This window comes from Podarcis raffonei, chromosome 4, assembly GCF_027172205.1.
Source record: "Podarcis raffonei isolate rPodRaf1 chromosome 4, rPodRaf1.pri, whole genome shotgun sequence".
NCBI classification, from domain to species: Eukaryota; Metazoa; Chordata; class Lepidosauria; order Squamata; family Lacertidae; genus Podarcis; species Podarcis raffonei.
This window is the reverse complement of record NC_070605.1, coordinates 30913240-30935504: the sequence shown is the minus strand read 5'-3', so window position 1 is coordinate 30935504 and position 22265 is coordinate 30913240. Positions and strand designations below refer to the sequence as shown.

At 47.0% G+C, this 22265-nt stretch overlaps 1 protein-coding gene across 2 annotated transcripts in view; it reads left to right on the top strand.

The window, feature by feature from the left end:
- The first annotated feature begins 600 nt into the window (after positions 1-600).
- Positions 601-22265, top strand: part of LOC128412750 (galactosylgalactosylxylosylprotein 3-beta-glucuronosyltransferase 1-like) — a 65388-nt gene continuing 43723 nt past the window's right edge. For both annotated transcript variants that reach the window (XM_053386074.1, XM_053386073.1), the window contains exon 1: positions 601-1411. The gene's annotated coding sequence lies outside the window, so the exon portion shown is untranslated. The remainder of the gene's footprint in view (positions 1412-22265) is intronic.

Here is a 22265-nt window from a genome sequence, read left to right as displayed (position 1 = left end):
CATGCCTTGTTTCCAAAAGTACAAATAAGATGGACAAACCTTTGAGTGAGACTCAGTTTTCTCCCCTCTCCCCTCCACCCCTACTGGACACACACATCTACTAACCATGAATGGCCTACCGGTTCCTAGAGAGCACAGACCAGTATGTTGCGCCCACTCGCTGCGCGTTTGTCATGGGACACGCAGGTGCAATACATACAGGTGTTCTCGTGCAAAGGGCAGAGCTGCCTTGCTAAGCTCGGAGTCCTTTCAACATGGCTTTCTCCTGCATTTTCTCCCCCGCTCTCAACACTTGGCACCGAAAACACCCAGGAGGCGCAAAGCCGCTTTCTACGTATCAGGTCCCTTCCATAAGACTGCCTGTCCTGGGATCAGCGCCTGCAAGTTTCTTTGCAGCGCCCACAGCACCGCGTTGCCATCAACCTGTCAGCCCGCTCGCCGCCCCTCCCAATCTAATCCAGATTCACCCTTTCTAAAGCCGACCCGTTTGCAACCCCAAACCCCCATGAGGAAGCGCCCCTCCCTCAACACGCTTCTTTGCGCATGCCATCCGCATCATTAAACCGTGGTCATTGGGGGTAGGGGGAGCTTTCCCACCAGCCAGCGTCTCCCCGGTCTCCTCACAGTCACAGCCCCCGTCTTTCCCCGCATGCGGGTATGTGCGTAGCTTATTCGTTTTCCAACCCGGGTTAGCGATCGTGGGAACAGAAGAACCCGGCGGCGGCCTATGGAATGAAATCGCGTAGGGGTTTCCGCTCCGGTGCACCCCCGCACCCCCTGGGGATTAAAAAGGCGGGGTGTCGGAGAATTATGAGACAGGCTCTTCCAAGCCGCCTGCTTGCCGAGCGAGCAAGCGAGCCCTTCTGCACCAGACGGGACCAAGGCGCGCGTGCCGTTTTCCTCCCGGGTCGCCCTTCTCGCTCTCAGCCCGCTTTCCCTCCTCTTAAGGTGGCGCGCCGGGATGTGGGCCGCTGCTCGGCGTCTCCTCCGCCTAGGGTGCCTTAAAAGCAAACCCTCCTCCTCCTCCTCCTCGCCTCCTTCCACCCAGAGCCGCAAGCTTCGAGGTGCGCCGAGCGGCGCTGCTTTGTAAGGGCGCCCGGCGAAGCGGCTGCGCTCCAGTCGGCGGGAGGCTTGGCCAGGAGGAGGAGGCGGCGGCCGCCCGGAGTTGGATCGCGCGCAAGACGCCGCCGCCGCCACTGGGGCACGTGCTGCAGCCGCAGCCGGCAGACCTGTAGCCTTGCAGCCGGACGGACGCCTGCCTGCTCGCCTGCCCGCCTGCTTCCACGTCCTGGAGCAGGGTGCCGCGGCCGCCTTTAAGCGCCGGGAGATGCCGGAGACCCTCGCCTGGGTGATCTTGGAGATCCTCGTCGCAACTTACCCGCGAAACAAGACGACGCATTTATTTCCTCAGGTAAAAACAAAAAACCGCATGGAGAGGAATAGATCTGTGCCATGAACAGAGAGATCTTCACCGTATTCTTCTTCTTCTTTTAAATAAAATAAATAAATATTGAGGGGGGCAGGAGAGTCTCTCTCTCTCTCTCTCTCTCTCGGGGGACAATGTTTTAAGACTAAACACCCTTGACATTGCCCACTTTCCCCCCTCTTTTTGTAAGAGTCCCGTCTCTACTGGACACAGTTAACTTTAACAGATGCTAAGCGAAGCAAACAATTGCCATGAATTTTAAGATATATAATGGCTCGAATACAAAGGCTCGAATAACACCCTTCTCCTTAGGTACGAATATTTTCTCATCCTCAGCAAATTTGATGGATTTAAGAGAGACGGAGAGATGTGGGAATGTTTTTACAAGGGATGGAATAATGCATTTTTCTACATCCCTCCCATATTTAACGCTCCGGTGAAAGAATCCTAGAGGATATTATCCAATCCATTATTTAACCCTCCCATCATCTTTACCTGAAATGTCACCTGTGTTTAACTACGTTTGGAAGAGGGGGGAATAGATGTGCTGTTGCAAATTGCCGGGGAGCCTGCTCACCTAAGGATAAGAAAGCAGCGGCAGAGATGGGCATGCAAGGACCCACTGCATTCTCCAGTTCCCAATCAAATCTTCCTCTTTTGTTTGGATTAAACAAAAGGAGTCACACACAAAGGGGGGAGGGGGAGTCGCGGTACTTTAACAAAAGAAAAAGGTTCCAGGATGTTTTTAAAAAGTCTTAACTATGACAACTTGGCAAGAGGCATTAATCCAAGATTCAGAAGATTGGACCACTTTTAGAACGTTAAGTGGAAGAAAATATTCTCTCTTTTTTCCCTCCTTTGCCCTTGCTGTGCTTGTTTCTATTTAGGATGCATCTTCTTCCTTTTCTAGGATGTAATTAGGTATTGTTTAGGGGAGGATGAATCTGATGAGGGTAACAGCTTCACTTTCCCTGCCACTCTAAACCACTCAGGTGCAAACAAGGTCTAATTACCCAAATGAGAGGCATGAGCTCAGCATCCTCACTCTCTGACTTGGAAGCCATAATCAGGTACAGGAGGGACCCTGGGCAAATTGTAGTTGCATACTGGCGAGAGGTGAGCACTCGGTGTTCGCTCGTGGGGATCGGCGTATTTCCGTGCTGAGCTGTGACATTAAAGAGATCCCACAGCAAAGCCCTTGATGAGATGCAGCTCACATTAATCAACGCACAGAGCATGCAAGGCAGTGAAGATCTACAGTCGTGTAAGTTCTGTACCGATGTAATGCAGGAGAACGTTTAATAGATGTGCTCCGGACGGCAGGCGTCCCACATCTGTGCCGAGCCGAGTTACAATGTCTGAGGATAAATGGCAGGCTACTGATATCTGAAAGGTGCTCTTGTGCCTTGGGAATCTGTATTCCAAGGGGAAGTTGTGCAGGTACAACTTCTGTAATGGTGTTGCAGTGATAGATAAGCCGTATCTGCTGAATATCTCCCTGCCACATCGATTTTAAAAACAAGGGGAGACAGTTTTTGATCCAGATTTGCTCATATGAATCTTGCCCTCAGTCCAAAGAGAAAGTAAAGGATCATATCTCCACTGGAGAAAGTGTAGGACTTTCGTGCTTTTTGTATAGCCTGATCTGCTTCTACAGTCCAAAACAGCCTTAGCAGTCTAGCATACTCTCTCACACGCAACTATGCTTGGCTTAGAACAGGGACCATGGAGAAGAGGCCATTGCAGCCCTGATTATATACGTGGGCTGGTTGAGGGGGGGAGAAGAATTGCATTTTGATCAAGCTAACCTGAAGTGGCTATTGAAATTCAGGACCGTGATGTGCCTGGAGAAAGTTGAGGGGCTGCCAGCCTGTTTTATTTGAGGCTATTACAAAGTGATGGAAGGTGCTAGGGGACAGCTGGGGGGGGGGGGTAGAACTGAAATGGCAATGAGGATTAAGGGGAGAAGCAGAGCCAAGGAATGGGAGCCAAAGACTGGAAGAGGTAGAGGAGTAAGTAGCTTGAGAGTGCCTGGCAATGGCCGATTTCACTAGACAAGAGCTCAGAAATATGGCTGCCTGGTCGCCAGTGGTGACCATAAATTTGGTTCAAGTGACCAATGGGGAAAGCTTCCTGTATATTCTGCCACACCATTTTTTAAAAAACCTGCCAGCAACGCCAGGAGGTGGAGAAAATGCCCCTTTCAACATGGTGCCCGGCTGTCTGACTTTGCGCTAAGATACAGCGTTTGTGTCATGGGTTACAAACACATCCACTGCCCGGCTCTCGTCCTGTAAAATCTTCTTGCCAAGGCAGCGGATATAAGAGAGGCATGCTGTGGAGCAGGAAGCAAAAGAAGAAGAAGAAGAAGAAGAAGAAGAAGAAGAAGAAGAAGAAGAAGAGTAAAATCTCTCTCCCAGTTAGAAGCAGATGTTGGCTGTCATGCCCAGGCCTGATCTACAGAGCACATATAAACAACACGGAGCCCTCCAAATGTGGCCAGACTCCAATTCCCATGATCTCTGACTATGCTGGCTGGGGCTGATGGAAGTTGGAGGCCAACATCTGAAGGATGCCACGTGGGGAACACCTGCTATAGAGGCCATGAGTGTCTTCACACATTACTTGTTTTAGGGCACACCTAAAAGGATAAAGTGTGAATGTGCCCAACATGGGTCTTGCTGGGTCTATGAGACGGGATTGTGATCAGGGCTTTTCTGTTGGCTCATTTCTTGCTGTGTAATGTGTGAATTGGCCTCGGGAGAAGAAGGGAGCATTACAAGTTGGGGGGTTAGAACTAGAACTGCAGAAAGTATTGGAGGTGCATGTTGTAGGCCATTGTATAGCAGAGGGGGAGAGGAGAGGACCCAAGAGCAAAGGATGTTGCATGCTGAGGTTAGGACGGGGTTACCCACCTTTGAATGAGCTGAATGCACGTCAAACTGTGTCTTGTGTGTAGAAAGCTCCCAAGTCCTAGCTACGTACATGTGCTGTGTCCTCTGGTGCAGGATCAGGAACCAGTGTCACCCCTGCGAGAGTTGCATTTGTTTCTGGAGGGATTTGCATCCAAAGACAAACCTCTTCAAGGGACTCAAGGCAACCTGGCATTACTTGCACGGCTGTATTTAGCATGCATGTTTTTCACAGCTGCTGGGAAATAATTATTGAGATTGCAGCAGTTGGGGAGAAGGGAGTTTAGTCCTGATTGGCAAGTGCAATGCCCCAAGTGCTTTTCCCCAAGTTTCCCATTGCCAGAGTGTCCACGTATTTCACCATGTGTGTCTAGGCATGAGGGGACAGCAATGTAGCCCCATACCTTAAATATGAAATTTGTGCTTTGCGTTTTGACCTGGATAACTCAGTCGGAAGAGCATGAGACTCTTAATCTCGGAGTCATGGCTTTGAGCCCCATGTTGGGCAAAAGTTTGCTGCATTGCAGGGGGTTGGACTAGATGACCCTTATGGTCCCTTCCGACTCTGATTCTATGGTTTGCAGTAGTATTGCAGTCACAGTATAAATTTACACACACACAAACATTTATAATTTCTCCAAAATGACTCAAGAAACTGTAATTAAAAAATCAGAATGAAACAAGCATAGTCTGTGAAATACAACAATGGACATTTAAATAAAAAAGTTAGCAGTATCCAACCTGTTTAACAAACTCCAGCAGCACAAAGGTGACATGGAACTGAGCCAGCAAGAATCATGCAATTAACTAAAAACCTTAAAAAAAAAAAAGCAGCAGCGTCTTCAGTGATCACCCAGCACAGTGTAGTGATAGGGCGTAATTGACTTCGCTCAACACAAATCCCACAACACAAATCCCAACCCTTGGATACTGAGATGGAGGGAACTGGAACAGGCCCCCAGATGATGATGGCTCATGAGGTGTAAAACGTACAGAAAATGGTGGTTCCTAAGGAATCCAAGCCCCAAGCTGTTAAGAGATTTAAAAGATTAACACCAGCACCTTCCTGTTGAACCTGGAAACGAATTGCTGATCAGCAGCTAGCGTGAATTGCATAGAACTCAGATCACCTGCCGGCGTAATGCCTTTTCCCACTTGTGCAACAGGAATTTAGTAGTGACTGCCATCCTCATGCAGCTGGCGTAACTTGAATATAGGATTGGCTATGTATGTGGCACACTCTGTACCTAAATGCTGTTCATTGAGCGAGAGCTGTGAGTCCCCCTGCAGGGGGGTCAGAAGCACACAGAGTATGATTGCCATGCTTGTCTCGAAGGAGCACCAGCAGCCTCTTAGCATCACTTTCAGTGCACTTAACTCTGCACTGAATAAAAGGCCAGTGGGAGGAGGAGGAGGGAACCCTGCAGCAATTAAAACTCTATATTGTGTGTTTTGAAAGTCTATTGATATAGAATTAAAAGCATGCTGTATGCCAGAGCCAATCAAAAGTACCAACACGCTGAATATCCATTAATGAATCATTTCCACTTTTTGAGCAACGGTTGCCCAGAGAAGTGTGATATCCTAGGTGCTTTTAGACAGAGCATTGCTGAAGGGGGGGGGCAGGAATAGGCAGCCACCTTTGATGTGAGGGGAAGCAGCATATCACGTTTGCACAAAAACGTCACATAGGGTGGACACGACGGACATTGGAGCAAGAGGAGAAGGGGTCTGAATTTTGCATGCAGCGAGTCTAAATTTTTGTTTGGAAGAGTGATGCTCTGTAAATCTAATGGCATTTGTGTAACATAAGTGGTGGAACTGTGATCTCATTCAGGTCTCTCCCAAGGCCAAACTCGGTTGGTGCCCATAGCATGCACAAGTGTGCACAGACACACATGAGGAATATGTTACAAGGCTGATGTAATATGATTGTTATGTGCTTCAAATGCATTATATCGGTGCTACGTGTAATTAATGAGCTCACTTCACTTTGGCTAATGCAAACTATTCCATCCTCACCCCCAGAATCAGAAAATGTATTGAAATTCGTGAAATGTTGTGTCGCAGCGGAGAAACAGAAGCAAGTGTTCTTCATGTTGACTTTGGCAATAATTATTTGTACTAGATTTTGGAAAGTCCTGGCAAGATAGAGTTAAAAAGGAGGGGGCACTAGTTAAAGCATTTAATAACTTGTTTGAAAATCCTATAAAAAGATGTTGAACGGCTAGTCCCCAACGATTTGCTTTATACAAGGAGTCTTCGGGTTTTCAGATAGGAGGAATGATTTCATACTTAAAAAAAAAAACTTAAGATGTCTGGAACTCCATTGTCTCAATGAAAAATTGTAGCGATAAGGAAGTTAGCTTTGCAGACTAGTTTAAATTGTAGCTTTTGTGTGGTGTTTAATCTATGTTCTTTCCTCATAATCTTTACAACGCTTTCTTTGTACTTTTATTTTCTGTTTTTTGGAAAAATGTATTATTCAGAGCCTGCTCTGAAATTTGGACACTGTGATGCTCTCAGTGACATAATCAGGAGCCACCAGGGTCCAAATTCACCCCTTGTCCCCTGAAAACTCAAATTCTAAGAAGCCTCTGAACCCCTTCCCTATTTATAGATAGATATTTATTTGCATCAGCCACCAGCCACCGAGTATAAAATACAAACGTGTACAAACACAGCTAAGCTGGTAAAATGACCAGCCTTTTCCTTTTCTTACCTTCACTTTCTTTGAAACTCACCTGATGGTGTCAACAGGAGGTCTCTCTGGCAACCTGCAAATCCTTCTTTCTCTCGCTGAAATAGCAAAGTTCCAGGCACCAGGAACCCTGCAAAATGCTGTTTCTCCTCAACAACAGCATCCTCTGCACAGGGGCACCTGGACCATGTAATTTCTACAACACCTGGTACCCATATAAGCTACTTGTGCCTGCTATGAAGCTACACGGCCCATGGCCCTTTGCCCCCTGGGATGGTTCCATTTAAGGGAGCTTCCACATGGGGGGTTTAATATTGTAGATGGAGCGCTGGCAACAGGATTTTTTTAATTCACAAGATTCTAAAGGTGGGAAATATGTGGGCTGGCGTTTTGAAGCCCGTAATGTCACGTGGACCTCAAAAACCTGCTTACTCAGGGAGCAGGGATCCCACAGTGAGCCCTCACCTGGGAACAGCTGCAGCTTATTGGTGAAGCATCTGCAGAAGTTCTGAGACAGAGAAGCCTGCCTGAAATCTGCTGTCTGTCAGTGTAGATAGTCCTGGACCAGTGACTTCACTCAGTATATGGCAGATTCCTGACATTCCTCACCTATCTGGAAGCACCTTCATAATAATAATGATGATGATGATGTGGTACGCGGGTGGCGCTGTGGGTTAAACCACAGAGCCTAGGGCTTGCCGATCAGAAGGTCAGCGGTTCGAATCCCTGCGATGGGGTGAGCTCCCATTGCTCGGTCCCTGCTCCTGCCAACCTAGCAGTTTGAAAGCACATCAAAGTGCAAGTAGATAAATAGGTACCGCTCCAGTGGGAAGGTAAACAGCGTTTCCGTGTGCTGCTCTAGTTCGCCAGAAGTGGCTTAGTCATGCTGGCCACATGACCCAGAAGCTGTACGCCGGCTCCCTCGGCCAATAATGCGAGATGAGTGCCGCAACCCCAGAGTCGGTCACGTAATAAATAAATGTAATGTAATAATAATAAAAAATTATTTGTACCCCACCCATCTGAGTGCCCTACAGTTCAAGCACTTCCCTCCATCCCAAAGTGTGTGAAGTGCAGAAAGCAGATGGAGCACATTGACCCTAAGAGGAAGCAGACCCTGGAGCAGAAGCGACTCTGGAATGGCCCTGTGTGATCATTCATAAAATTATATATTTTCAAATGGGAAACAACTACTTTTTATATCTTTCTAAATGGGAAACAACTGTTGATTAAACTGGTGGTGGTGGGTTTAAGCCTATGGCCGCCAGTGAAAAGATACTGCCTCACAGAATAGCTCATTTGGTTAGAGCATGGAGCTGGAAATGTCAAGGTTGCAGGTAAGGCACAGCTGCATAATCCTGCATTGCAGGCGGTTGGACTAGAATGGCCAAACTTGGCCCTCCAAATGTTTTGGGACTACAACTGCCATCATACCTAGCTAACAGGACCAGTGGTCAGGGATGATGGGAACTGTAGTCCCAAAACATCTGGAGGGCCAAGTTTGGCCATGCCTGGACTAGATGATCCTAGGGTTTCCTTCCAACTCTGATTCTATGAGATTCTATTGAGAACTGAAAAGAGCTTTTTGGGGGGGAGTGGTGTTAATGGTTAAAAGCACATAGCTTTCATGCTACATTATCTAAAAAGTGGGTGTCTTGCAATTAAACACAATTTATTCATTGAAGAAAAGCACCTCATGTCATCGAAAGGAGGGAATGAAAATCAGTGTCACCGTGGAAATAATGCAGGTTTAGTCATTTTGGGGGGCTGCTTCATTCCGTGAAGAAATGAAGCATAATTCATTATATCTCAGTGCTCAGAACACCGACAGACGCAACAGGTTTCCTGTAGCTCAAGAGCAAAAACAATTGGATGCAGCTGAATCCGACGGTTCAGTGTATAATTTGCGCTGCCCTTTGCTCCTTGGAAAGGACACTGCAATCAGCTGTGAAGCCTGTTTGAGGCATTGTTTTACGAACCACGCTGGAATACAAAGGCCGGGCTAAACTGTTCTGAGCCGGTGTGCTTTCAGTTGTCCCAGGTATTTTGCATCAATGGCCACAGCTCTGGTAGCTCTCTGCTTGCTAAATGAAGCAATGTAATAAAAAGGAGAAATGAGCATTCATAAAATTTAAACACTTGATGCAAACCTGGTAAGGCTAGTCGTAATGGTGCAGAGTTGCCAGGTTTATGTGGCTACATATTGCAGTACGTTAAGAAAAGCAAAAGCAATTTTGTTTGGAAGAAGTGCTGCCAGCCCATCACAGACTTTGGATAGACTCACTACAGTTCTACTGTGAAAAGATCATATTATGCTTCTTCGGTGCGTGGGCCCTTGCTTATATGTGCTCAAAGTAGGGATGGATGAATCTGTCAATTTTTGGTTCTCTCAATTTCTAGTTTCTGCAGTTTTGTGCAGAACTAAGGGTTGTGACCCTGCTTGTATTGCTCACCTACCCACCCACCCCCACTTAGACCTCGTCAGCCCTCCCCCCCTCCCCTTACAACTCGCCAAGCCACCGTGCCCTTTCCTTACACGACTGTAGGGAGCAGTGTGGGTTGGTGTCGGGGGCTGGCTGGATGACAGTGACTAGTAGGAAGCGCTAGCTGGGGAATCCCCAAGAGAAACCCCAAGAGAACCCCCAGGGTCTCCCAGGTGGGCGCCATTGCCGTTCCAAGAGAACAAGGGAGGTTTTCACAGTGAGTTCCAGCATCTCTCTTTCTAGAAAAATAGCACTGGCAACACCCAATGGAAACCCCAGAGGTGGAAGGCTCAGAGCCCAGGGATTGGTGCTGGGACACTAAGGATAGATCAGAGGGGGAAGAGTGGGAAGAGGTGCCAGATACCGAAGTGACAGCAGGGTTTAGTGAGCAGGAAGAGCCTGTGACAGGGAGCAGTTCAGACTTGGATGCTGAAGCAGAAGAGGCGGGGGGGGGGTGTCAAGGGACTTCTGAAGAATTCTGGAAGCGCAGTGTCATATTGACTTCCCACCACCATTTTAATTGCTTTCATGCATGGTCCTTGCAGTGTGCAGGAACTCATTTCAGCTGGTCTGGTTTTTCTCAGCGAGGTGGTCCATAAAGCAGACCTACATGGGGCCAGGCAAATGATGGTCTTCTTTCCTGTATCAGTGCTGCTTGGCCCCAGAGAGGGCTTTCTCTGTCTCCCTGTATAATGCAAAACTGGCATGGCTTCAAATCCATGTTTGTGATGCTGGGTATGCATAGCAGGGGATGATAATAATTCTGGATAAACAAACATGGTCTAGTAGAGCATGGTCTCATGTGTGACTTATCTGATAATGTTTATAAATGCTGAGGTTTTGTTTTGTGTGTGTGTGATTGAGTGGGATTTCATTTTATTTATTCCCTGCATGCATATGCTATTTCCCCCCTTTTTTGGAACTCAAGAGAGTGGGTTCCTCCAGTTGACCTATTTATTGTGCATTCATCCTGATATGCTTGCGTTGTGCCCAGTCTTCATTGGACATTTGTTCTGCTTCGTTTGTGACAATGAGCGAGCCTCTTGATTTGCTTCTGAGTGTTCATCCTCTTCCCCGTTGATTATTTGTTCATCCCACACAATGCATTTCCCTGTCACTTTCCTAATCTAAAAAAAAAGAGGGGTCAGTTTCTTGTTAAAAAGCAGGTCTGTTTCGCCAGGGTGAGGAAGTGCTTTAATTCACTAATAATAATAATAATAAATTTATTATTTATACCCCACCCATCTGGCTGGGTTTCCCCAACCACTCTGGCAGCTCACAACAGAATATTAAAAACAAGATAAAACATTAAAAACTTCCCTAAACAAGATGAAATGACTGAGCAGCCATAGTCACACTGGTAACAATTTCAGGGTCATCACATAAGCTTTTCGTTTTGTTTTTTAAAGAAAGAAGTAGCAAGTCCAAGATCTATGTAGGAAACTGAGCTAAGCACATCCTTATTTCAGCTGGGAGAGCATGAGGGGTGAGGAATGAGGGGTAATGGTGCAAACTTCAACTTACAGGATACTCTTGAACTCTTACTGAGAATTAGTGACAGCCTAGGGGGACCCAGCATGTACATGGTTCCCAGGCAGTCCCCCATCCAAGCACTAGCCAGACTCTGGCTAGCTTAGCTTGTGGGGAGTGATGTTGTGTTGCCTGCCTTCAGACTGTAGATCTGATTTCGTCTCAATCAAAGGTGGTCTGACCGATGTAGAACCTGTTAGCTCCTATTAACAGTAGCACAACAGATGCCTTAAAAAGCAATCGAACACAGATTCCATTCGACTGGAAAGGTGGAGGAGAGGGGGCTGTCACTGTTTGCGGTATATCAGATAGTCCCTTGAGGCCAGTGTGGAAGGTGTGCAGCAATATCCATTGGCTCCCGGCTTGTCCTGGTTAAGCATATGCAAATTCCCAAGGTTCAGCAAAGTGCCCGGCTTAATTTAAAGACTTATTTCTGCTTTAACAACGGACATCCCCCTGTTGTTTAATACGTTTTCTCCTTGTTTATTCTCCGAGCATAAGGCAGAAAGGGCTCCGTCTCCTGACGCCGTTTCGTATGCCCCCGCCCAGCTGCCCCAGCCTCCCCACTCCACGGTTTTGGATGCGGTCCCATCTACAGACTCCCCCAGTTTGGCTGCTTTCCTAGGATGAGACTTCACAATTGCTGGCTACTTCAAGCCAGAAATCAATCAGCCAGGAAATTCCTTCTGTCTGGCACTCAGAGAATTGGTAGCCTGTTTCCAAGAGGCTTCAAGGCAGGAGTGTGATGAGTTGCGGGGGTGGGGGGCAGGAGGGGCCGCGGGAAGGAATCGGGGAAGAACGCCACTTTATTTGAAAGCAATTGACAACTCAGAAATAATCAGCACGGAAAGTAATGCCCTTGTATTTTGAGACTTTCCCCACTCCTTGGCCTCACCTGCCCTTTAAGCGCATCAGTGCATAATGCTATCGTTGTGGTTGTCCTTAACTTTCTTTACAAAGTCACCTGCAGGTGCACGTTCCCTATACTTTGGTTCACAGTTGAACACCTTCATGATTTAATCTGTGGTGTGCCCCACAGCCCAAGAAATTTCAACATGGCAGCATATTTGTCAGAGGCTCAGGAGCAGAAGAGCAGGGGAGAGAGCAAATAGAGAGCGGAGGAGAGGAATCAGAGGGGAGCGTAGGGGAATATGACAGTGGCCCGAGAGATTCCATGAGCTTCTCCAGCGAATCAGAAGATTCCCAGGAGGGGGCGCCTATGGTAAGGGCGAGGCGAGTCCCAGGGGGGACGATCCATAAACAAGGAACCAGAGGGGAGTCCCAAAGGAGTAGCGGAGGATTAGGACCAGTTCCCCCACCAGAGCACAGTGGGGGGGAAGAGTCACATGAGTCAGGACCAGCTTCTCCTCCATCGGGGAGTGGGGAAACGGAGGGAAGGCCAGGTCCAGCTAGCCTCCCCGAAAGAGGGAGCAGTGACACAAGTGTAACGGTCAGAAGGAAAGTGGGAGGCTGCGCGCGCGTGCCAAGTTCAAATGTGGAGGAGCGCGGGACAGCAGAAAACCCGGATTGGGAGCCAGGTCCTAAAGCCTGAAGGAGGGGGGGAGAAGAGTCGGCGGACTCAGCGTCAGAAGAATCTAGGAGGGCTGAGACTCCGACTAGCAGGAGGACCCAGAGAAAGAAGGAACAGAGGAAGAGGTGGAGTAAGGCTAGAATCTTAAGCTGGTGTCAGGGGGGAGGAGATTCAGATGGGACTTCTACGGTCTAAGGCATAGACGTAGCGTTGCGCGCTGCGCGTCTGGAAATGAAACTGAACTTCAATAAATACTTTTTAACTTGAGGAAGAAGCAGCGTTGGTCTTGTGTGAGCTGGGACCTTGGGCAGCGCTGACAATATTACAACGAATGTCAGGAGCTCACAGGGCGAGGGAAACATGGGATCCTCACCTCCTCCTGCAGTGGTCACTGGTGGGAGCAAGGAGAGTCATGCTATGCGGCTCCAAATTTAATGTAGTGACCTTGGGACCATACCCCATCATCCCCTGTGTGGCTGTATTTGAGAAACCATGGCCTGGGGTTTCAAAAACATAGTTAGGGGGAGGTATCTGTAAATTATAAATGGCTTTAAACCAGTTAACAAGCTGAATCGTGTGCAGAGAAGGGCAAACAAGATGGTCAAGTGTCTGGAAACCGCGCCTTATGAGGAACGGTTGAGGTAGTTGGGTATGTTTATATCTTGATTTTATTCTGTGAACTGCCTTGAGACCCCCGGGTATAGGGCAGTACAGTGGTACCTCTGGATGCGAACGGGATCCGTTCCGGAGCCCCGTTCACATCCTGAAGCAAACATAACACACGACTGCGCATCTGCGCGTGCGCGGGTCACGTTTCGCCGCTTCCGTGCATGCGTTTGACGTCATTTTGAGCATCTATGCATGCGCGAGCGGCAAAACCTGGAAGTAACATGCTCCATTACTTCCGGGTCGCTGCGGAGTACAACTCGAAAATGCTTAACCTGAAGCGTATTCATCCCAAGGTATGACTGTATATAAATTCTAATGATGATGATGATGATGATGTTTAGCCTGGAAAAGAGTAGACCATAGCCATCTTCAAATATCTCAAGGGCTGTCACATGAAAGAGGGAACAAGCTTGTTTTCTTCTGCTCTGGAGGGTAGGATTCAAAACAATGGCTTCAAGATACAAGAAAGGAAATTTTGACGAAACATACAGAAAAACTTTCTGACAGAAAGGTTGTGGACTTCCTTGGAGGTTTTTAAGCAGAGGCTGGATGGTCATCTGTTATGGATGCTTTCGCTGAGATTCCTGCCTTGCAGAGGGTTAGATTCCCTTACAACTCTATGATTCTATGTCAGACCATTGATTGGTCCATCAAGCTCATTTCCAGTCTGTGACTGTAATAAGTCAATTCTACTTCAGTTCTGATCCATCAAGCTCAGTTTTGCCTGCACTGTCCAGGATTTCACACCAAGGTTTCTACCTGGAGATGCCGGGGTTGAACCTGGGGCCTTCTGCATGCAAAGCAGATGCTCCAGTAGACTTTTACGGCACATCAAATGGCCTCAGCAGAAGAACAGTTGCTTTCTAAAGGAAAATGACAGGAGCCACATAGGCTTAAGATGGCTCTTTTGCAGGGGTGAGGGAGTGCTGAAATGCCAGTGCTCTTGCTGAGCAGCTTGCCTGGACTTTTCCAAGCGCCATCTGATCTTGTTCTCCTCCGTTCCATAACATTGTACCCCCTTTTTGTTGCTTTTCATCTCCATGCGCAATCCCCCTCCCCATCTCTCTCTCTCTCCCCCTTCCCCAAATCCGCACAAAGGTGAAAAGGAGCGAGGAATGAGGCAGGGATGGCTCTCCTCTATCTGCTGCTTCTCTCCCCACCTCCACCATGAATGAGCCCCTTCATCCTCTCCTCCAGAGGAAACACAGATGCTTTTGTTTGGCGGCCTTGTAGGATAGGATGGAATTAATAAATCGGAGAGCTGATGTTGTGCTGCTACATTCTTTGCAATTTTAAGGCGAGAGCCTGAAAGAAAAGTTAATTTGCCTTCGGAGAAACCGCAGAGGCTCGGCCGACTGTTTATCCCCACTTTTATTTTTCTTAGACGCCGCTCCTTTTATTTTCTTCTTCTCTCGCACTCAGCCCCCTTCCCCTTTTCACCTCTCCCCCGTAATCCATCTCTGCTTTCTTACAAGGAGGTGCCTTATGCAGAATCAGGCCATGTTTTCAGCATTATGGAGAGCTGTCCAGGGGTCCAGATAGGAGAAGCTCCCAGACCTACATGGAGACGCCTGGGATCGAACCTGTGACCATTGTGCATCTTTCGCCATCCTGCCCCACCTTCTTCTTTTTGTCCCTTCACTCCTGACGCTTGCCTTTTCCTACCAAAAACAGACCGAGGTAGAATTCGTATGGCTAAATCGCTAGCAGTATCAAGAACACACTTAAGTTTGCTTCCCAGTTCAGGGGAGATGGCTTTCCCCCTTCAGATATTTGTTTGTGCAAACCAGGTAAATATTGGGGGCCATTGTATAAAGTAAAAAGGTAAAGGACCTCTGGACGGATGGAGGGGTTCATAGCATCAACACCCCAAAAAGGTATTGTTTCTCCCATAGTTGCAGCCTTGGATTCAAACAGAACCAAACATTGCTCTCAAATGTTTCTCCAGCTTGCTGCTTCTAGCTCACATCCCGGCCCCAACTCTGCTCTCAGCTGTGGCTTTTTCTCTCCCATTTGCCCATCACCTCACCAGGAAGCTAGTGTGGCTATTTCCCAGAATGAGAAGGCTTGATTAGCTTTTCATACTTGCTGGATCCAGGGGTTAGAAGAGTCTGGCACACAGTTTTAACACCCACCCACCCACCACAAATTCATAGCAGTAAGTAGATTGTGTCTTTTTCCTTCCCGTTTTATTGATGGGAAGCCAAGGTTGAGGAGTAATGATTTGCCCAAGGTCAGCCTCTGTAAGTCCACTCTAGAGCAGGATCCAGATTGCCGTACAACATTTTGTGCATTTGAAAAGGAGCCGGGGTGTACTAGATATATATCACACTCTGTGTGACTCCTCAGTGAATCATGGGTCTTCTTTGTGGCGTTCAGTTTCCTCAGCCACAAATCCTGCATTCTCTTCCGGCATGGAACACTGGAAGCTTGCAATGCAAGTCAGCTTGGTAAATCACTGCTTTGAAACTAGAACACCTAGGAACATGTTGACTGTTCTCATTTCCCATACATGATATTTCTCTGTGTTCCTGTGAGCAGAATCGGATCCTGCTGCTTCCGGACTGGCAGAGGCTCTGCTCCTTGAATTACAACCAAAAATATGCCCAGGCTTTCCCCTTAAGCTTATGTGATTCTGTTCAAGCAGAAGAGTTGCGAACAATTCCATATGCTTGCATGGCAGAGAAGCAGAGCTGGGGAAGGGTTGAGAAATTTCTGTGGCACCCTTTGCCATGCCTAGTGCTGTCCCGTGCTGGTTGGGGCTGATGGGACTTACAGCCCAAAATGTATGGAGGGCACCAGGTTGACGAAGGGGGCCATTGCATAGAAAGTTCACCACACATTAGCTGTCGTGAAAGCCATACAAACGCTTGAAGAGAAGGCTGAGAGGTGATCTGATAGCCATCTTCAAATATCTGAAGGGCTGTCACATGGAAGATGGAGCAAGCTTTTTTTGCTGTTCCAGAGGGTAGGACCCAAACCAATGGGTCTTGTTATTCAAATAACAACAAAGGAGATTCTAATTAAACATCAGGAAGAACTTTCTGGTGGTAGGAACTGTTCAACCATGGAACGGGCTACCTCAGAAGGTGGTAGAATCTCCCTCATTGGAGGTTGTTTGTTGGTTGGTTGGTTGGTTGGTTGGTTGGTTGGTTGGTTGGTTGGTTTAAAAAAGGTTTATGTATGCAGCATTGATATTGCTGGGATATATGTATGCCCAATTATATAGAAATTGTGGCTTTTTGCCTCCCAAACCTATTGGTTGATAATTTTCCTGTTCTGTTGGAGAGATGTGGTTTCTCTCTGGATCATTTGTGGCTATGGATGAAGATTTATGAACTTTTGTCACTATGCATATGTGCATATTTATATGTAATCAAATTTTGTTTTTAGTTCATATCAATTCAACACACACACACACACACTTACAACAACAGAGGAGCAAACTAAAATGCAGCAAAAGTGGAGATGAGGGAAGGTTGAGGGATGTGAGTAACATTCAAAGATTTTGTTCACTTTCAATTTGTGAGAATGTCAGAAAGCGATATGCTGTGATCTGCCAGAGGAATTCGGCATTTTAAGTTTGTTTATGCTGCATGTAGTTTTGTTTGGGGCCGAGTTATCTTTCATTGATGTTACCTTGTTAAACTTTTGTTTTGTGATGGTCCGATGACTAAATACAAATAAATGAATCTTGATCATTGATTTGGAAGGATTTGATTGCCGTGATGTACTGTTAATAATTCAGACTGTAACAATTGGTGCTGATGGGAAAGTGCAGGCTTGCACATCCAATCAAGGCACAAGCGTCGAGTGCGCCAGGCAGAATCTGCAATGTGCTTTTGCCACTAACTTTACGTCCAACTCCTCTCCAAGGAGGCCCCTGAACCGTGGAATTAGATTTTCAATTGGCAATATCAATTCCAAACCCAGACCCTGCCTTCTTGCATCCTTTAAACTCGAGATCTAAACTTATATTATGATTGGAGGACATGAGGCTGAAAAATAAATAAATTGTGATGGGGCCTAATGAATCTGTTCTACCTGATGTGTTCTACCTTGTCCAACCCCAAACAATGAATGGGATTCAAGGAGCCTAACTTCCAGAAGGGCAGTCGCAAGGGTAGTCGGCTGCAGCAAGTAAACAATAAAGATTTCTTTGGCACTCAGTAGATTAACTGTGGTATATGCCTTTGCGGGCAAAAACCCACTTCATCAGATAAATTAAGTGCTACCCGAAGTTGGCAGGTATGCATGGATAGAGAGGAAAAGATGTAAACATTCAGTGAAAGCTAGTGCCATAATATGTTGGCTGCTATGTAAGGTGCCACAAGATTCATCAATGTTTTTAACAGTAGTTTGGAAACTTTTGCAAGTTCTGCAGCTAGTGGCCCTACTCCCACGACTACTACTAAGCAGTATTTTTTTATCCTGTATTTTATCCTGTGAGCCACCCTGAGATCTTATGCTGAAGGGCGGTAAAAGGTAAAGGGACCCCTGACCATTAGGTCCAGTCGTGACCGACTCTGGGGTTGCGGGGCTCATCTCGCGTTATTGGCCGAGGGAGCCAGCGTACAGCTTCTGGGTCATGTGGCCAGCAGGACTAAGCTGCTTCTGGTGAACCAGAGCAGCGCACAGAAATGCCGTTTACGTTCCTGCCAGAGTGGTACCTATTTATCTACTTGCACTTTGACGTGCTTTCGAACTCGTAGGTTGGCAGGAGCAGGGACCGAGCAACAGGAGCTCACCCCGTCGCAAGGATTCGAACCGCCAGCCTTCTGATCGGCAAGTCTTAGGCTCTGTGGTTTAACCCACAGCGCCACCCGCATCCCACGAAGGGCGGTATATAAATCTAATAAATAAAACAAAAATAAAATATGTTGTTTACATTAGCCCCACCTGTCCAGGCAGCGGATAAGTTTTAGATCCACATGTGAACTCTGCAGCTGGAGCCCATCCCTCAGTCATCTTGGCTCAAGGCTGCCACTTGTCCTGTCTGAAATGAATGACAGGCAATGCATCTCTGAAGCATCTGGAAAGGGCTTGGATGGGCCATGGACGAAAGGTGGGTTCAGTACTTGCCTGGAGCTGGAGCCCAGGTCCTTCAATGAGCTTGAGGCTTTTCTGCTTAATTCTATCATGAGTCAAATAATTTGCAGGATGACTGCATAGTTTGTGGGTGCCTCTGCTGACACCTATGGCAACCTGTAGCACGGGCGTGGGGAACCTCAGGCCTGGGGGCCAGAAGCAGCCCTTCAGACCTCTCTATCTGGCCCTCATAACTCTCCCCAGGCCATACCCTTTACTGGTCCTACTTTGCACCCCAAGAGTTTTTTGGGTTTTTCCCCAAAAAAATGATTGATTTTCCAAATTTATAACAAACATCAAAAAGCAAACAAACAAACAAACATAAATCCTAACTATATTAGTTCCCATTTTGTTAACATTGTTAGGTGACTTCCTCAAATCCCCCTGGCTGAGTTTCTATGTATATCATTGTAACAGTTTTCCAAAACTAATTTCTCATAAAATTTACTTAATCAATTAACATCTTTCTTTCTTTTCATTTTAACTTTAGATATATAGAATAACATCACATATTTAAATCCTAAGCCAATCCGGTACTTGCAAGTATTTCTTTTTAAGTTATCTTAGCATATTTAGCTAAATAGTCTTTAAATTTCATCCATTCCTGCTGGTACTCCTCCTCCTTCTGGTTGCGGACTCTTCCGGTCAGGTCGGCTAGCTCCGAAAAATCCATCATCTTCATCTGCCATTCCTCCCACTGTTGGTACTTCTTGTGATTTCCAATTTTTGGCCAGCAAAATTTTAGCAGCTGTTGTGGCATACAAAAACAATCTAACATCTTTCTTGGGCAATTCCAAACCTATTATTCCAAGAAGAAAGGCCTCTGGTTTCTTGCACCCCAAGGGTTTTTGCCTGGTTGGAATGTGCCTGATCAAATGCCTCTTCCTTGCCTGGGTGTGTGTAGCAGCTAACCAAATGAACAAATGTAAAAAAATGGCCATTGTTGCTACACCTACATGTCTCTTTAGTCCTCCCCACCCCAGGCATGTGGCCTTCTGAAGGCTGCTCAGGAAGGACTGTGGCCCTCAGGCCAAATACATTTCCTCGTCTCTTGCTGTAGTGCCATTCATTTCATGCGATGCCTCAGATCCAAACAGGAGCTAGTGACACAGCAGCAACCATGTTGGCACCCCATCCCCCCCGGCTGAAGATGGAATGGGGAAGCAAAGCCAGTGAGAGAGGCAGGGTCTCTCCTTGATGAGTTGACCAAATACATACCCTCCAACATCCTGCAGAGGAAAATCAGGATGTGTGTCTCTCTGGGCTGCACTTCCATGTGAGTCACAGGATTCATCCGAGAGGATGGCTCCCCAAAACGTGCATCTTTCAGGGTGTGGGAGCCATAAAGCCATGGCAGAGGCTTGTAAATGCTGCCTGGTGCCTGCTGACCTCGGTGACCAGCATGTCTGTGCCTTACAATGTATAGAATGTATTGACCTTATATGGAGTTGTGTTCCCTCTGGGCAGTGATTACCTTATATGGTGATGGGAGTAGTAAAAGCCATGACCGGATGATGTAACGTGAGACATTGGCAGACGGCCATGCAGGCTGAGAGAGAGAGACAAAGGATAATAAAAGTTACGGGACAGGGAGAAGTCGAAGGAGCTGCTCCATCCTGAAAATACTGCTGTCTCACTGTGTCCTTTTTCTATGCTGTGCACCATTTGTGACGGCTGGATTCCGTCATCAGGGCTGCACCATTGCGAGATCCAGGTAACCGGCAAGAGAGCATGGCCCCCAAACATGAGCATCTTTCAGGTCCACACACTCAACAAAAATGGGACTTCCAATCTTGAAGCCGGTGTGGCTTCTGTAATTCCGGGATGTCCTGCTCAAAGCGGGACAGTTGACAGGTATGCAACTAGGCAGAGGACTTGGTGCTGCCGGCAGCTGCTGCTGCTGCTACATGTCAAGGCATCCCCAGGGAACCACTACAGGCACTTGGAGGTGAGGAAGCTGTGCCGATTCCACACATGACATGTCAGCAGCATGGCTTCCTTGCTGCCTCATAACAAGGCTCTGGGCTTGTTATAAGTAATACCTCTCCACCCCACCCACCCCAAAAGAAATGTGCTAGTTCTTGCTGATCACTGATTCTTCTGGGGTGCACATGTGTGATTCTTAGCATGACGTGAGTAACTAAGATTAGTCACAGATATAAATAACTTGTTTTATCAAAACCCATCTGTTTCCTATGGTATTGTCATCCAGAAAGAGCCAGTGTTGCTTTCATCAAAATAAAATATCAGTGCCCTCAGTTACCCTTTGTGCTGTCTGAGAAAGTTCACTGGGGGGGGGGGACCAACTAGCCAAAAGGTAATATCTCCCCACAACGCCTGGAGGCAGAGCCAAGTAACCAGTGGTTTTTATCTTTTCAATGGGGAACAGCCCTTGTTTTTGGATCCCAGTACAACCTTAGTGCAATCTGCCATGTTTTTTGCACTGACTAGGATCCAACTCAGTGTGTTTCAAACTTGGGTCTCTCGATATTGTTGGACTCCCAAGTCCCACCATCCGGTGTTCAGAAATGATGAACATTGCAGTCCAAAAACAACTGGAGACCCAGGTTTGAAACACACTGATTCTAACCTTATTAAAGCTGCCATTCTGTATCCAGATGCCCACTGGACACAAGTGGACTTACTTCTGCGAGTAGGCATGGGATTGTGCTTAACACCTCCTTCTTGCAACTGTTACAAACTTTAGACTTCAAGGTCTTTTCCTTCTCATCCCAACTTTTTTTTAGCCTAACATTCAGTCCAGTGTTAAAAACTGAGATATGAAAGCTAGGAGCTAAATGGCACTTTAAACCTAGGTTATGGGCGCAACAATGGAATGTCTAGGTGTGCTTTTTTATAACAAGAATAATAAACTGAAAATGAATGAATGGCAGCTAAAATATTATGTGCATTTTTCACATGGTCTAGCCCTTACCTTGCACACACCCCTAATATTCTTAAGAGGGTCTCTTCTCCAGTCTTCAGAGAGTAGCTGGAAGTGGGGAGGCAGGAAAAGGTCCTTCTTTCCTTTTACTCTGCAGTTTTAATCTGAAATCTTAGGCGCAGTACTGCGCCCAGAGCTCAGAAACTGCTTGTGCTTATGAAATTCCCTGTTGCAAAATGTGCCTAGAACAATGGGAGTTTCGAACACTGATCCAGTCTGAATATCAGGGGAACACAAAAGCCTGCCAGCTGCACTGTGGCATTTTACTTGATCCTAATTAAATGTTTTGCCTCTTTATTTTTGGGTCTCCCCACCCCCCACCCCGAAGCAACCCACAGTTATTGGATCTACTACAAAAGTTTGCACAATCCGCATATAAACCGGGGACACCGGGAGAAGGATCGTGATTCAACATGGTATACTCTGAAGCAGAGGACACCCTCCAGGTGTTGCACCTCCCATCATCCCTGGCCATGCTAGGTGGGGCAGATGGGAATTGGGGTCCACATGCGCCTGAAGGGCCCCATGTTTCTCAATCCTGCTCTAAAGACGACCAATGTCTTGAACATCATGCAGTACGTGGTTTTGTGCTCCCCTGCTGCTATGGAAAATGCAGGTTTTCAGCCTCTCTCTGTCCAGCAACTTTTAACAAGAGGCTGCTTGCTCTTTTTTTGCCCCTGTGCCCCAGCATGTAAGCTGTAGTAGATACAAGGCATGCGACAGCTGGCCTTAGTCGCCTGTGTGTTCTTAAGCAGGTGAGTTCATCTTAAGGAACTACATACGCCATGCACGGAAACTTGTATGTCATGAACTCCCATCTATCTAGTCCAGCAGTCTGTTCTCACAGTGGCCAGCCAGATTCCTGTGGGCTTTGATATGCATTTATACTCTGGCCCATATCATCCATCCAGTTCGGCTATTATCTTTTCACTGATTGCAGGGTGGGTTTGCTTGAATGCACATAAGAAACATTCTCTGTCA